This window comes from Erythrolamprus reginae, chromosome 2, assembly GCF_031021105.1.
Source record: "Erythrolamprus reginae isolate rEryReg1 chromosome 2, rEryReg1.hap1, whole genome shotgun sequence".
In the NCBI taxonomy this organism is placed as follows: Eukaryota; Metazoa; Chordata; class Lepidosauria; order Squamata; family Dipsadidae; genus Erythrolamprus; species Erythrolamprus reginae.
The window spans coordinates 281,400,155-281,413,448 of record NC_091951.1 but is presented as its reverse complement, the minus strand read 5'-3'; the positions used below and the strand labels follow the sequence as shown (position 1 = coordinate 281,413,448).

General features: G+C 40.7%; 1 protein-coding gene across 1 annotated transcript in view; it reads right to left on the bottom strand.

Annotated features, from left to right (window-relative positions):
* Positions 1-13,294, bottom strand: part of AOPEP (aminopeptidase O (putative)) — a 259,513-nt gene that overhangs the window by 208,732 nt on the left and 37,487 nt on the right. The window lies entirely within an intron of this gene.

The following is a 13,294-nucleotide window of genomic DNA, read 5'->3' as shown; positions in this document are numbered from 1 at the left end:
GATCATCATTTATCATAATCATGCTGCTAAGAAGAGAGGAAGCTGATTTTAACACATCTGGAAGACCACACACATAATACAAAAACCTAGTGTACATTAAACATGAAATAGCAAACTATTTCAGCAAAGGATGGCATTTTTAGTGAATTATTCCAATCTTCTCCAAAATATTATAGGCTGAAGTTATAACAAAAAGGTTTTCCATCTATTAACCATGTAGGCTAGGAATAAAGAGTTGTGGTCCCAAAATATTCTAAATGCGTCACTGTGTAGAAGTTTGCCTTAACAGAGGTAACAGCAGCATCCCCCCATAAAACTCCTTGTGCATGGCAAACACAAAAACACCCACATTGTTATAGAATCAAGTTGTTTAGTTTGTTTAACTTCCTCTATTGAAGAACGCCTGCCATATAATCGCAAACCAGTCATTAGACTGACTGTCAACTTCACACCTGAGTATCAAAACAAGCATTTAACCAATTATTAATTTCTATAACATACTTCCTTGTTGTGGTTGGCTCTGGCCCAGCTCCTGCCCCAGGGAATGGGGAGGTGGATGCAGGGGAAAATTCTACATGTCACAGGCCTATGTTATTGCCGACAGAATCAGTTCAGAGTTTAGTTTCCTCAGACGAAGAAGAAGGTGGGAGTGACTCGGCAGAGGAGGGCTTGGCACACAGTCCAGGCAGTCAATCTCCCTTATCGTCCCTTGATTCAGATGATGATGTTTTCGACCCATGCAAGCGCAGAATTATGCGTAGAAGAGACCAAGTAAGAACATATTACAGGAAATAAGTGAAGTCACCTATGTTTGGGTGGGGCTCCAGTAATTAGGGCTGCTGCTATAAATAGCAGCATGTGGGTTTGGCCATTGTGGAAGAATATCTGATCAGAGTTCATCAGGAATCCTGTGTTTTCTGGACTTGGTTGCATTTTCACGCCTTTGACAACAAAGCAGAGCAACGTGTGTGTGTGTGTGTGTCTCACTTTGTTGGAAGAAGAAGGGGTGTGAAGTTTCTTCACAGCTGCTAGCTAAGTACTTAATGACTGCTTAAGGGAAATTGTACAGACTACCCAGTTGTATTGGGACGAGTGCTCTTTGCAATACAAAAAGAATGCTTAGTTTATTTTGAATTTTGAGATAAAGAACATTGTTTTGAATTTTCAAACCTGTTTGTGTCTAAAATTTGTACTCTTGAATTTTCGGGAGGCTCCTATCAGAGAGCCCGGCAGAACACTTCCTTATATGATGCTACAAGATTTCCCACCAAATGTTTATACAATTAACTTGTAGAGTTGGGGGGGGGGGAGTTATTTGCTCTCATAATGCAGTTTTAAAAGCATTACAGTAAGATCAATAGTAATTCAAAATAATGTAATTACAGTATTTGATACTGTAAGATAATACTGAGAACATTTGTGAAGTATCATTACTAACAGAAGCATTCTGTCACAGTAAACTACAACACTCACCAACCCTTGCCAACATAACCAATGTTATGCTAACTGGATTTCTGGGAGTTACAATCCAATATATTTTACAGGGTTGAGATGTCTTTTTTTTTTTTTGCCACTCTCTTGATTTTCTTCTTTATAATCTCCAAAACATTTCCAACTGTTCTACCTGTGCTTGGAAAGCTTTTATCCTGTCAGAATGACAAGTGTCAAGTGAAATAAGCTGAAAAGCAGCACAACTCACAGAAGAAGAAAAACAAGTGCAAGAGTTCAAATATCTGTAATAACAACATACTGTATTTTGCATTCAGTGCGTGAACCTGTTATGGCTTTTACAAAGAGACTGAAAGGTACTGTACGCAACTGAAATAAAGGATACAGTACTTAGCATTTTGTAATAATTGCTATATTGAAATAATTAAACAAATACTACAATCACAAGCAATAGGTATCAAATAATCAAATAATAGTAGAAATATCCTGCAAAAATCTATACAGGAGACTTAGGGAAAAATACAAAGCTCTCCTAAAATGTTTTCAGCCTGTTGTCCCATCATGTTTTCCAGCTGAGTAGATACTCAACGTTCTTGTGTTTATGTTGTGTCACATTTAGGAGCAGCAGGGTACCAATGTTTCTGAAACACCTAGCTGATTATAGTACAACCAGGAGCTGCAATATTTCCCATGGAGAGCAGGATGTAATAACGAGGTAGAGAAGTTAGCCAGATGTTCTCTGGATTACACACCAGGAAGGGTATGTATGTAGGTATGTTCTTTGCACGGATGTCAGTGAGGGCATTCTCATATGATTGCCCCTAGATATGTTTCTTGAGGCAAGACATTCAGAGTATCACAGGACTGGTCTGGATACTGAAAAGATACAATATTCACGTTATATAGCAGTAATGGCGAACCTATGTGCTGGCATGCAAGCCATTGCCCTAGCTCAGCTCCAGAACACATATGTGTGCCGGCCAGCTGAGTTTCAGTTCGCACGGAGGCTCTCGGAGGTTCTCGGCTTCCAAGATTCGCCCACGTTTCTTCAACACTCCGTGGCTTGCATTGGCTGCCAATCAGTTTCTGGTCACAATTCAAAGTGTTGGTCATGACCTTTAAAGCCCTACATGGCATTGGACCAGATTACCTCTGGAACCGCCTGCTACTGCACGAATCCCAGCGACCGATAAGGTCCCACAGAGTTGGCCTTCTCCGGGTCCCGTCGACTAAACAATGTCGTTTGGCGGGCCCCAGGGGAAGAGTCTTCTCTGTGGCAGCCCTGGCCCTCTGGAACCAACTCCCCCCGGAGATTAGAATTGCCCCCACCCTCCCTGTCTTTCGTAAACTACTCAAGACTCATTTATACCACCAGGCATGGGGGAGTTGAGATATTCCTTCCCCCTAGGCCATTACATACCATTCAGCATGGTATGTTTGTCTGCATGTTTGGTTTTATAATAAGGGTTTTTAGTTGTTTTATTATTGGATTGTCACATGCTGTTTTTACTATTGTTGTTAGCCGCCCCGAGTCTACGCAGAGGGGCGGCATACAAATCCAATAAATTATTATTATTATTATTATTATTATTATTATTATTATTATTATTATTATTATTGGCTTCCAGATGGCCTCATGTAGGAGGGCATTTTTGCCCTCCCCATGCTCAGAGAAGCCTCTGGAGCCTGATGAGGGTGAAAAATGGGCCTACTGGGCTCACCAGAAGTTGGGAAACAGCCGGTTTCTGGCTTCCAGAGGACCTCTGGGCAGGCAAGGTAGGCAATTTTCACCCTCCCTAAGCTTTGAAATATGGGTGTGGGCACTCACACAGGCGCAATAGTGTGTGCGCATGCGCTTTCAGCACCCAAGAGGAGAAAGGTTCACCCTCACTGTTATATAGTTACAACAGAAGTGATCATTTGTAGAAGATTATCACTGTTTTAACTCATAAAAACAAAAATGGATCTGCTTACAATTATAATTTCTGTTCATTTTTATTGTCTTCTGGAATTTGGTTGTTGGTTCAAGAATCCAGATCTTGCTGAACTTCATCCCAGCAGTCCTATCTAGTATAAACAATGGGGAAAGATGTTGAAAATTATAGATCAACAATATCTGGAGGGCTCCCCATTATCCAGTGATACTCATAACCAGAGGTGGGTTCCTGCTGGTTTGGACCAGTTCTATAGAACTGTTAGTAACTTGGCAGCCTGGGTTGCTAGGACCGGCAGTGACCCAGGCATGCCATGACCCGAAGCCAGTTCTCTCAGTGGCACTGTAGGTGGCACCAACTTGTTTTTTCTACATTTTTTTTAGTATTGTGTGTTGGTTCCTGAGCAAACTGGCAGTAGCAGAATCCGGAACCCGCCCCTGCTCATAACTGAGAATCTGCTTCAAGAATTAATGGATAAAATATTGGTTTATAAAAGCTCTAAAGATAACTAAACAAATATCAAGAGCTGCAGGAAGACTGAAAAATATAATCTCAGACTGATGTATTTGTTTCATATTCAAGTCCAGGGTCATTCTGACACCATTAAAGTATACAAATAACAATAAAACAGTCTGAAGGTTATAAATTCCTCATTCAATAAAAAAAAACAAGTTTTAAAAAGAATAAAAATAGAACAAAAATTTGTAACGAGAACATTAAAAGTCTATTTTTAGCCAGTCTTCAAAACCAGGTTTTGCCTGAATGTTTTTAAATTGATCCAAGAAATAAATGTTACATCTTCTCTTGTGCCCAAAGTAGTTTTTCTAGTTTAAAGATTATATAGGGTAAAGTGTCTCCAGAATTGAAATCACTCCCTGATTATTACCTGGACACACAGGCATACATAAACACATCTATCTTCCTCCCTCCCTCCCTCCCTCCCTTCTTCCGGGGGTGTGACATCAAATACAGAGGTTTTGTTTTATTCTCATATTAAAATACTTCACTGATGGGCAAAAAGTAAATTAGGATTATGAGCTGATGACTGGATAGTCTTTTTCAATAAATCAGCAAAGTTATTAATTTACAATTATTTAACAGTAGCGTAACAATAAATTCAATTCAATTTCAATTCAATTTATTAGATTTGTATACCGCCCCTCTCCGAAGCGGCGGCTCACAACAATGATAAAAACAATATTATAATGACACAAATCTAATATTAAAAATAACTAAAAAACCTTATCCTACTCTATTCCCAAAAGATGTTGAAACAAAATACTCGAGAATGAAAAATCAGGAAAAGATATTTGTGTGAAATGACTTATGTATATAGTCTTGGCACTGATTACAAATGTTTTTAAAGTATTCTATTCAGCATTTAATATGCATATTGCTATATTCTCCACTTTTTAATTATTATTTATTTATTTATTTTGTCAAGTTCTTATTGGTAGTATACTTTATTTATTTGTTTGTTTGTCTGTTTGTTTGTTTATTAGATGTTGCCCCTCTCCATAGACTCGGGGCAGCTCACAGCAATAATAAAAACAATGTACAACAAATCTAATATTTAAAAATATCTTAAAAACCCTTATTTAAAAAAGCAAGACATACACACAAACATACCATGCATAAACTATATAGGCCTGGGGGAAATGTCTCAATTCCCCCATGCAGAGGTGGGTTTTAAGGAGTTTACGAAAGGCAAGGAGGGTGGGGGCAATCCTAATCTCCGGCGGGAGATGGTTCCAGAGGGTCGGGGCTGTCACAGAGAAAGCTCTTCCCCTGGGTCCCGCCAGACGACATTGTTTAGTCGACGGGACTCGGAGAAGGCCAACTTTGTGGGACCTAACTGGTCCCTGGGATTCCTGCGGCAGAAGGCGGTCCAGGATATTGATACTAATAATAGAGAAACATTAGGACAGGGACCGTAGGCACGTGGTGCATTTATGCACGCCCCTTACTGACCTCTTAGAAATCGGGTGAGGTCAACAGTGGATAGTCTAAGGGTAAAGTTGTGGGGATTTGGTGATAATACTACAGAGTCAGGAAGTGAGTTCCATGCATCAACTACTCGGTTGCTAAAGTTGTAAAGTAAAGTAAAGTTGTAAAGACACTTAAACCCTAGTTGATGGATTTCAGAGATTTAATAAAGCATAAAGTTGATTCCATACGACTTATGATTTCCGAGTTGGCATCTGTCACTAGATGGATGCTCTCCATTCAAACTGGGTTAGGACATGATAAAAATATGGAAGTTCTAGTGTACATTGAAAAACATAATCTATTTTGTCCATTATCTACTACTAAAATTTCAATCTATATACTTTATCTGAGTTGAAATGTTTTTTTAAGATGACATTCTAGAAATATTTGAACAACAGTTTTAAATCCAGTACACAATATATAAACACCTCAAAAAGAAGAAAGATCTTCCTAGGTCTTATCAGTTGAAATGTTTTAATGGGAGGGACCCAGCACGTGCTCCTCACATTTATGAGAGCACTCCCTTCAGCCAGGTTTCAGTAAAGCACACCAGATCAGCCTTCTCAACTGCTAATGAATCATATGGGAGGAAGCCCTCATCATAAACTGATGTCTGGCATTCAGTAGAAGTAGCCAAAATCCTGGGCCTTTGATGGTCCAATGATCACTACTTGAGGCTGGGCGCAACAATACAACAATGCCAAAAAATAGCATTAATATCAAGTATTGAGTCTGAATTCCTCAAGAGTGGCCCAACCACTCCCCCCCACACACATATGAGCCAGGGTGGCGCAGCAGGTAGAGCGCTGTACTGCAGGCCACTGAAGCTGACTGTAGATCTGAAGGTCAGCGGTTCAAATCTCATCACCGGCTCAAGGTTGACTCAGCCTTCCATCCTTCCAAGGTGGGTAAAATGAGGACCTGGATTGTGGGGGCAATATGTTGGCACTGTTATAAAGTGCTATTGCTAACATGTTGTAAGCCGCCCTGAGTCTAAGGAGAAGGGCGGGGGGGAAATTGAATAAATAAATAAATATCGTCAACCACTGCTAAATCAATGCTCCTGCCTGAGGCAAAGGCAACGTGCCTACGATCTTTTAAAACAGCATTCCCCAACCTTTCCAGGTTTGCAGACCGGTGGGGTGGGGGAAAAGAGATAGTTCTGTGCGAGCAATGGGCAGCTCTATTTGTACAAGTGGAACTGCGTACACGCAGATGCTTGCCTGTTGTTTCTGCGGCCCAATACTGAGCCGCAGCCCAGGGACTGGGAACCCCTGTGTAAAATGATAATGGCAGATTATAATGATCATGATAAAATAATAACATCTGAAAAGTAAACGTTAAGCAAGATATATTTATATCATTCAAAATGCTATCATGTGTGGAACTCACAATTTTGCAAAGCATAATTTTTTTAAAATTTTAACTACAAAGAGTTTAGAAAGGAAATTCACATGTGTCGTTCTTATTTAAAACTTATTTACAAGAAGTAGAAGAGTAGAATACAGTAAGTTGATGAAATAAATGAAACAAGAGCAATAAATATTGCTTTATTTTGATTCACATGTACAGAAAAGCCTTGATCCCTTTTTTACTCACAAATGACACATTTAGGAATATTTTTAGAGAAAGGTACATAAAACAGAGTAGTCACTGATCAAAAAATATCCAACATTTGTCCAAATTCCAGAACAATTCATTGCTAGTCATATAAACAAATAAAAAACCTGAAACAGTATTAATTTTATAGTTGAAAGTTGCAAGCCTATGCTGGGAATAAATCTCACTTCTCAGTTAAATTCAGTAGAGTTTATTTTTATATGTATACAACGGGATTATGAGGAACATATGAATATGCAATTAACTCTTCTGCTATAAGAAGAAGGCTGAAAGGGGAAAATAGAACAGCGTGAATTAAATTCAGCTAAATCGACATTAGATTTAACTCTATAAATACAAGCCATAAGCTGTTTTTCCTGAAGGCAAAATAAGTGAGGCCAATTTTAGAATAAATTGCCTGCTTTTGGAAGAAATGAGCCTATCAAGTATACACTACATAGTGCTTAACGGTTGACAAAGTGCCCATTTTAAATTGAACTGTAATATATAGCAAAAATACAAAGTGTACAATATGCAGAGTCAAACTATTTAAGATACATCTGCCATTAATACTGTCACAATCAGTGAAAACAACAGAAGGGCAGTATTATAGACTTGCTTGTTAAAAATACATGGGTACATTCGAAAGTCATGCTGAAGATTTAAGATATTTTTCTCTGTTGTTCTGCCCCCCCCCCCCCCCGGTTTTCTTCTTGCTATATATTCATTCGCTTTTGTTTCTATATTTACAGTACATCTCCACATTCCTACCCATCCCAACTCCCATTTTTGCCTGTGGAGTTGTTTGTTTTCTCTACTCCATTTAGGAGCAAGGTCAAATTATATTCAGAAGAATATAATCCTTTATTGATAAGGATGACATATGGGAAGTTTCCAAATTTACAAAGCTTCCAAATGTTGAATAACACCAAAAAAACAGAACAAAAAAGGAAGCACGGCACTCAGCTAAAATAGTAGAAAACAACTATAACTTATGATCACAACTGAGCCCAACATTTACGTTGCAAAGCTAGACATGAGTTTTGCCCCATTTTACAAGTTTTCCTGCCAGAGTTGTAGCTGTTAAGTTAGTTAGTTAGTTATATGTTTGTTAAGTGAATCTGGTTGGTGGGGCCACATGGGAGGGCCTTCTCCGTGGCAGTGCCGGCTCTCTGGAATCAGCTACCCCCAGAGATCCACACTGCCCCTGCCCTACTGGCCTTCCGGAATGCCGTGAAAACCTCGCTGTGTCAGCAGGCTTGGGGCCGTTGAATCGTATGGAACCATCTAGTTCTGGCCAAAAAAGATTTGAATTATTTTTATTTTGGGTTGGGTTTTTATAGTTTTTATATTGTTTTTAATTGTTGTACGCCACCCAGAGTCCGTAAGGAGTCTTGATCACATGATCCCAGGACACTGCAACTGTCATAAATGTAAGAAACTGGGCAGCCTAATAAATTAGATCAGTGTTTCCCAACCTTGGCAACTTGACGAGATCTGGACTTTAACTCCCAGAATTCCCCAGCCAACGAATGCTGGCTGGGGAATTCTGGGAGTTGAAGTCCAGATTTCTTCAAGTTGCCAAGGTTGGGAAACACTGAATTAGATAGATAGATAGATAGATAGATAGATAGATAGATGGATGGATGGATGGATGGATGGATGGATGGATGGATGGATGGATGGATGGATGGATGGATGGACGGACGGACGGACGGACGGACGGACGGACGGACGGACAGACAGATAGATATCTGTTGACTTTGCTAGTCAGAAGGTCACAAAAGATGATCACATGATCCCAGGACACTGCAACTGTCATAAATGTGAATTAGCTGCCAAGGGTCTGAATCAGTGGTGAGATTCAAAAAGGTTTAATACCAGTTCTGTAGGCATGGCTTGGTGGGCGTGGCTTGATGGAGGTGGGAGGGGAAGGTTACTGCAAAATCCCCATTTTATCCCAATCAGCTGAGATTCAGCTGAGAGGCAGAGAATAGGTGGGGGCCGGGCCAGTTAGAGGTGGTATTTACTGCTTCTTCAAACTATTCAAAATTGTGTCTATCGCTTCTTCAGAACTAGTCAGAATTTGCTGAATCCCACCTCTGGTCTGAATTAATTAATTAACTATCTATCTATCTATCTATCTATCTATCTATCTATCTATCTATCTATCTATCTACCCACCTACCTACCTACCTACCTACCTACCTACCTACCTACCTACCTATATATTTAATTTGTACGCCACCCCTCTCCGTCATGTGGCCCTGGGGGTGCTGCGACGGTTAAGTGAAAAATGGTCCTAAATCACATTTTTTATAGTGATGTTGTAAGGACTACCTGTACAAATCACTACAAAACTGGCTGCATTACTCTGAGCATTAACTGAACCCAACACTTCCTTCATATTGTGTTGAAAATCCAGAAGCAACTTCCATTAAAATTACTTTTCTATATATATAAAATCCAGAGCAACTTAAACACATCAAGCAACAACCTACACAAAGCATGTGACAATTATTTCAAAGCAGATTTTTTCCCCCTTCAAGGAAGCATTGGCAAGTCTTAAAATAAAATAATGGCTTCGGCTTAACAGCTGAATCTGCATTGGCAGTTGCTGGAAAACACAGATCTCAAAACTCTAATTAAGTTTTTCTGCACAAGAACCCCCTACTTCTTCCTACTTTGAAATATGGGGTAACTTCCCCCGCCCCCCAAAAAAAGTCTTTTGGTGCTGTGCATTAAAAATATAGCTTCCACACTAATGAGGACAGACTTGGCAAGTACATGGACCTACGTTATGAGTAAAAAATAAGAGAAAGGGAAAGAGAGAAACTGCAAATTTAAACATAATGACTGAAAACATTTAGCTATTTCCTTTGGTAGCAGACAAATGCAGAGAACATTTTTGGAAAAGCAGCTCTTTTGTTCTTATGTTATATTTATACAACTGCGGATCAAATAGCTGATTAAATGCACACACAATAGAGTGCTCTTCCTGTATCACGATAATACATAAAGTAATGAGAAATTCTGGAAAACATCCATAGTTACAGTAAAGAGAAAATAATATCTAGCAGTAGTGTTGGGCGAACCCAACGAAGTTCGGGTTCGGCGTACTCACCTGAACTTTGCCGTGAAGTTCGGGTGAGTTCGCCGAACCCGAGCAGCAGCAAGCCGTTGCGGCGTACTTTTCTGTAAAAATAAACAAGGAGATGGGGATTCCCTACCTCCTTTTGTTTCCTTTTATTTTTACAAAAAAGGATGCCGCAGCGGTGCTGCAAGCAAAAGGAGGTGGGAAATCCCACGAAGGGATTCCGGGGGTGGGGCTTTGACGTCGCAGAGACTCCTTCCTCCCCGTTTCGGCCGGACAGGAAATAGTCTCCGTGACGTCAAAGCCCTGCCCCCGGAATCCCTTCGTAGGATTTCCCACCTCCTTTTGCTTGCAGTGCCGCAATCAAAAGGAGGTGGGAAATCCCACAATGGAATTCCCCACTCTCCGCCAGGTGGCGGCATTCCGTGGTGTTCGAGTGAACGCTGAACCCGAACTTTACCTGAACATTTTTAAAAGTTCAGGTTTGGGTTCGGCATGCCGAACACTGCAAAGTTCGGCACGAGCCTGAACTTTGTAAGTTTGGCTCGCCCAACACTATCTAGCAGTGATGGGGAACCTTTTTTCACTCAGGTGCCCAAAGTGTGTGCCCGTGCACTGTCGCATGTGCAGGAGTGCCCACACCCATGATGCAATGCTCCTACCACATGTCCCACCCCCTGCATATGCATGTAACACCTTCCTGTTTTGACCTTCCATCCCACCCATCACCAAACAGCAGTGGGAGGGAGAAAAAGCCTCCCATCCCCAAACCGAGGGGGGGGGAGCCTCCTTTCCCCAAATGGAGCTGGGAGGGGAGAAAAGGTTATTTGCGCAAACAGAGCTGGGAGGGGGGAGAAACTTTCTTTCCCCAAATGGAGCTGGGGGGGAACCTCCTTTCCCCAAATGAAGCTGGGAGAGAGGAAAGCCTTGTGTGCTCAAATAGCACTGGGGTGGAATCTCCAGAGATCTGGGAAGGCACAAACCGCAGAAATTGAGAAGAAAGCATGCTTATGTCTGACCCGAAAATCAGCTGGCCGGAGCAAGATACACGTACATGAGCAGTGGAGCGGAGCTGGTTAACAACCAGAGCGCCGCACCGGTAAGAACCCACTTATGACGCAACTTTCGGCGATTTTCTTTCCGGTGTCTCGGTGTCAGAAGAAGCCCTCCCTCCCGCCCTTATCTTAATGCCGCCCTTTATTCTTAATCCAAAGCACAGCTGAGAAGCTCCTACATTTTGCACCAGTAGTAAAATTCAATTGGAACCCGCTCCTGTGTAGGATCTAACAGAAATAGCAATAGCACTTACTTATATACTGCTTCACAATACTTTACAGCTCTCTCTAAGCGGTTTAGAGTCAGCATATCGCCCCCAACAATCTGGACCCTCATTTTACCCACCTCGGAAGAACAGAAGGCTGAGTCAACCTTGAGCCTAACGACAGGTCTACTACAGCAGTTAGAGAGGACATAACAGAAATAGCAGAGAGTAGCAGAGAGTAGCAGAGAGTAGCAGAGAATAACAGAGATAAATATTCAGGCTTCTGGCTTCCTCTTTTGGCTCCCTGGCTCCCTCTTCTGGAGCCTGGTGAAATTTGAACTACAGTCAGCAGAAGCAGCTTGCAGTACTGCACTCTAACCACTGAACACCAAGGCTCATTGCCATAAGCAAAAAGGTCTCTATGTCACTGCAATTTTTACACTTTTTTAACATTATTGTCAAAATGTACATGTACATAATTATATCCTTATGGTACAATGTTGTTTTTTTTGTTCATTTCCAACTTTTAAATAAGAAATGAAGCATTTAAATCCCAAGAACTCCCAAATATTTAGGTGTTTTAAAACAGCATTCATATATATATGGGTTTTCTCTAGATTTAATCATTCCCCACTTTTTTTGCCTTCTGCATTCAATGCAATGTAATAAATTGCTTTAAACCCTAATTGTTCTACCATTCAGAGGCTAACTTTCTCTGCTTTCAGATGTTTGCTGCTGCTAATGTAACAAGTTTGGTTATCCTAATCTGTATTTATATGTGTGGCTATGATTAAATTCAGATAGAAGTAATCAAGGGTTTAATTAAAACTTAGCTGGCAACTTGTACATCTAGTTCAAGCCTAATCTTTTTTGTATCTTTAATTCACGAGATCTTTCATTGTGTCATTCTCCTCTTGATCTGGAACATGCTTCCCTTTAAACAGTCCAATACTGCCTAATTTCATCTTTGTTCACCCATTTTTCTCCTTTTCTTCTCAACCAGCTCCATCCAGGTTAACACTCTACCAGTTCCATTTCAACTCCCCCATCCATCAGAGACGGTACGTATTTGAGAAAACATATACTGTATTTCCACGTCCCAAAGTTCTTTTCCCAATGTCAGATTACCACCTCGTGTATGGTTTGTATGCCTGAGAGATGGTGTGACAAGAAAGCAGGCAGGGTTTACCTTTTCTATTCTGCAGAATTAATTCTTTATTTATAATTTAGATTAAAAGGGTGCCCAAGTCAGTAATGATTATTTTGTGTTATAGCTTCCTGCCATTCGTAGCCACCACTGTGAAGATAGTAGCTTTGAAAAATGCAGAAAGGATTTTAACCCTGCTCTTCTACCTGGCAAAAACACAGCCACACACCCACTCCGTACATATATATGGAGTAAGGTCACACATTCTGCTAAGTTACAATGTGATTTCTTTAGTTATGTCTCTGTATGCATCCAGTCTCTGTGGCTTGTCATCATATTTTACAATTTATTTATTTGTTTGTTTGTTTGTTTGTTTGTTTGTTTGTTTGCTTGCTTGCTTGCTTGCTTGCTTACTTACTTACTTATTTATTAGATTTGTATGCCGCCCCTCTCCGCAGAATCGGGGCAGCTAACAACAGTAAAAAGACAATATAAACAAATCTAATCTTAAAAGTAATTTTAAAAACCCCAATTTAAAGAACCAATCATACATACAGACATACCATGCATAAATTTTATAGGCCTAAGGGAAAGGGAATATCTCAATTCCCCCATGCCTGATGACAGAGGTGGGTTTTAAGAAGCTTACGAAAGGCAAGGAGGGTGGGGGCAACTCTGATATCCGGGGGGAGTTGGTTCCAGAGGGTCAGGGCCGCCACAGAGAAGGCTCATCCCCTGGGTCCCGCCAAATGGCATTGTTTAGTCGACGGGACCCGGAGAAGACCAACTCGGTGGGACCTAACTGGTCGCTGGGATTCGTG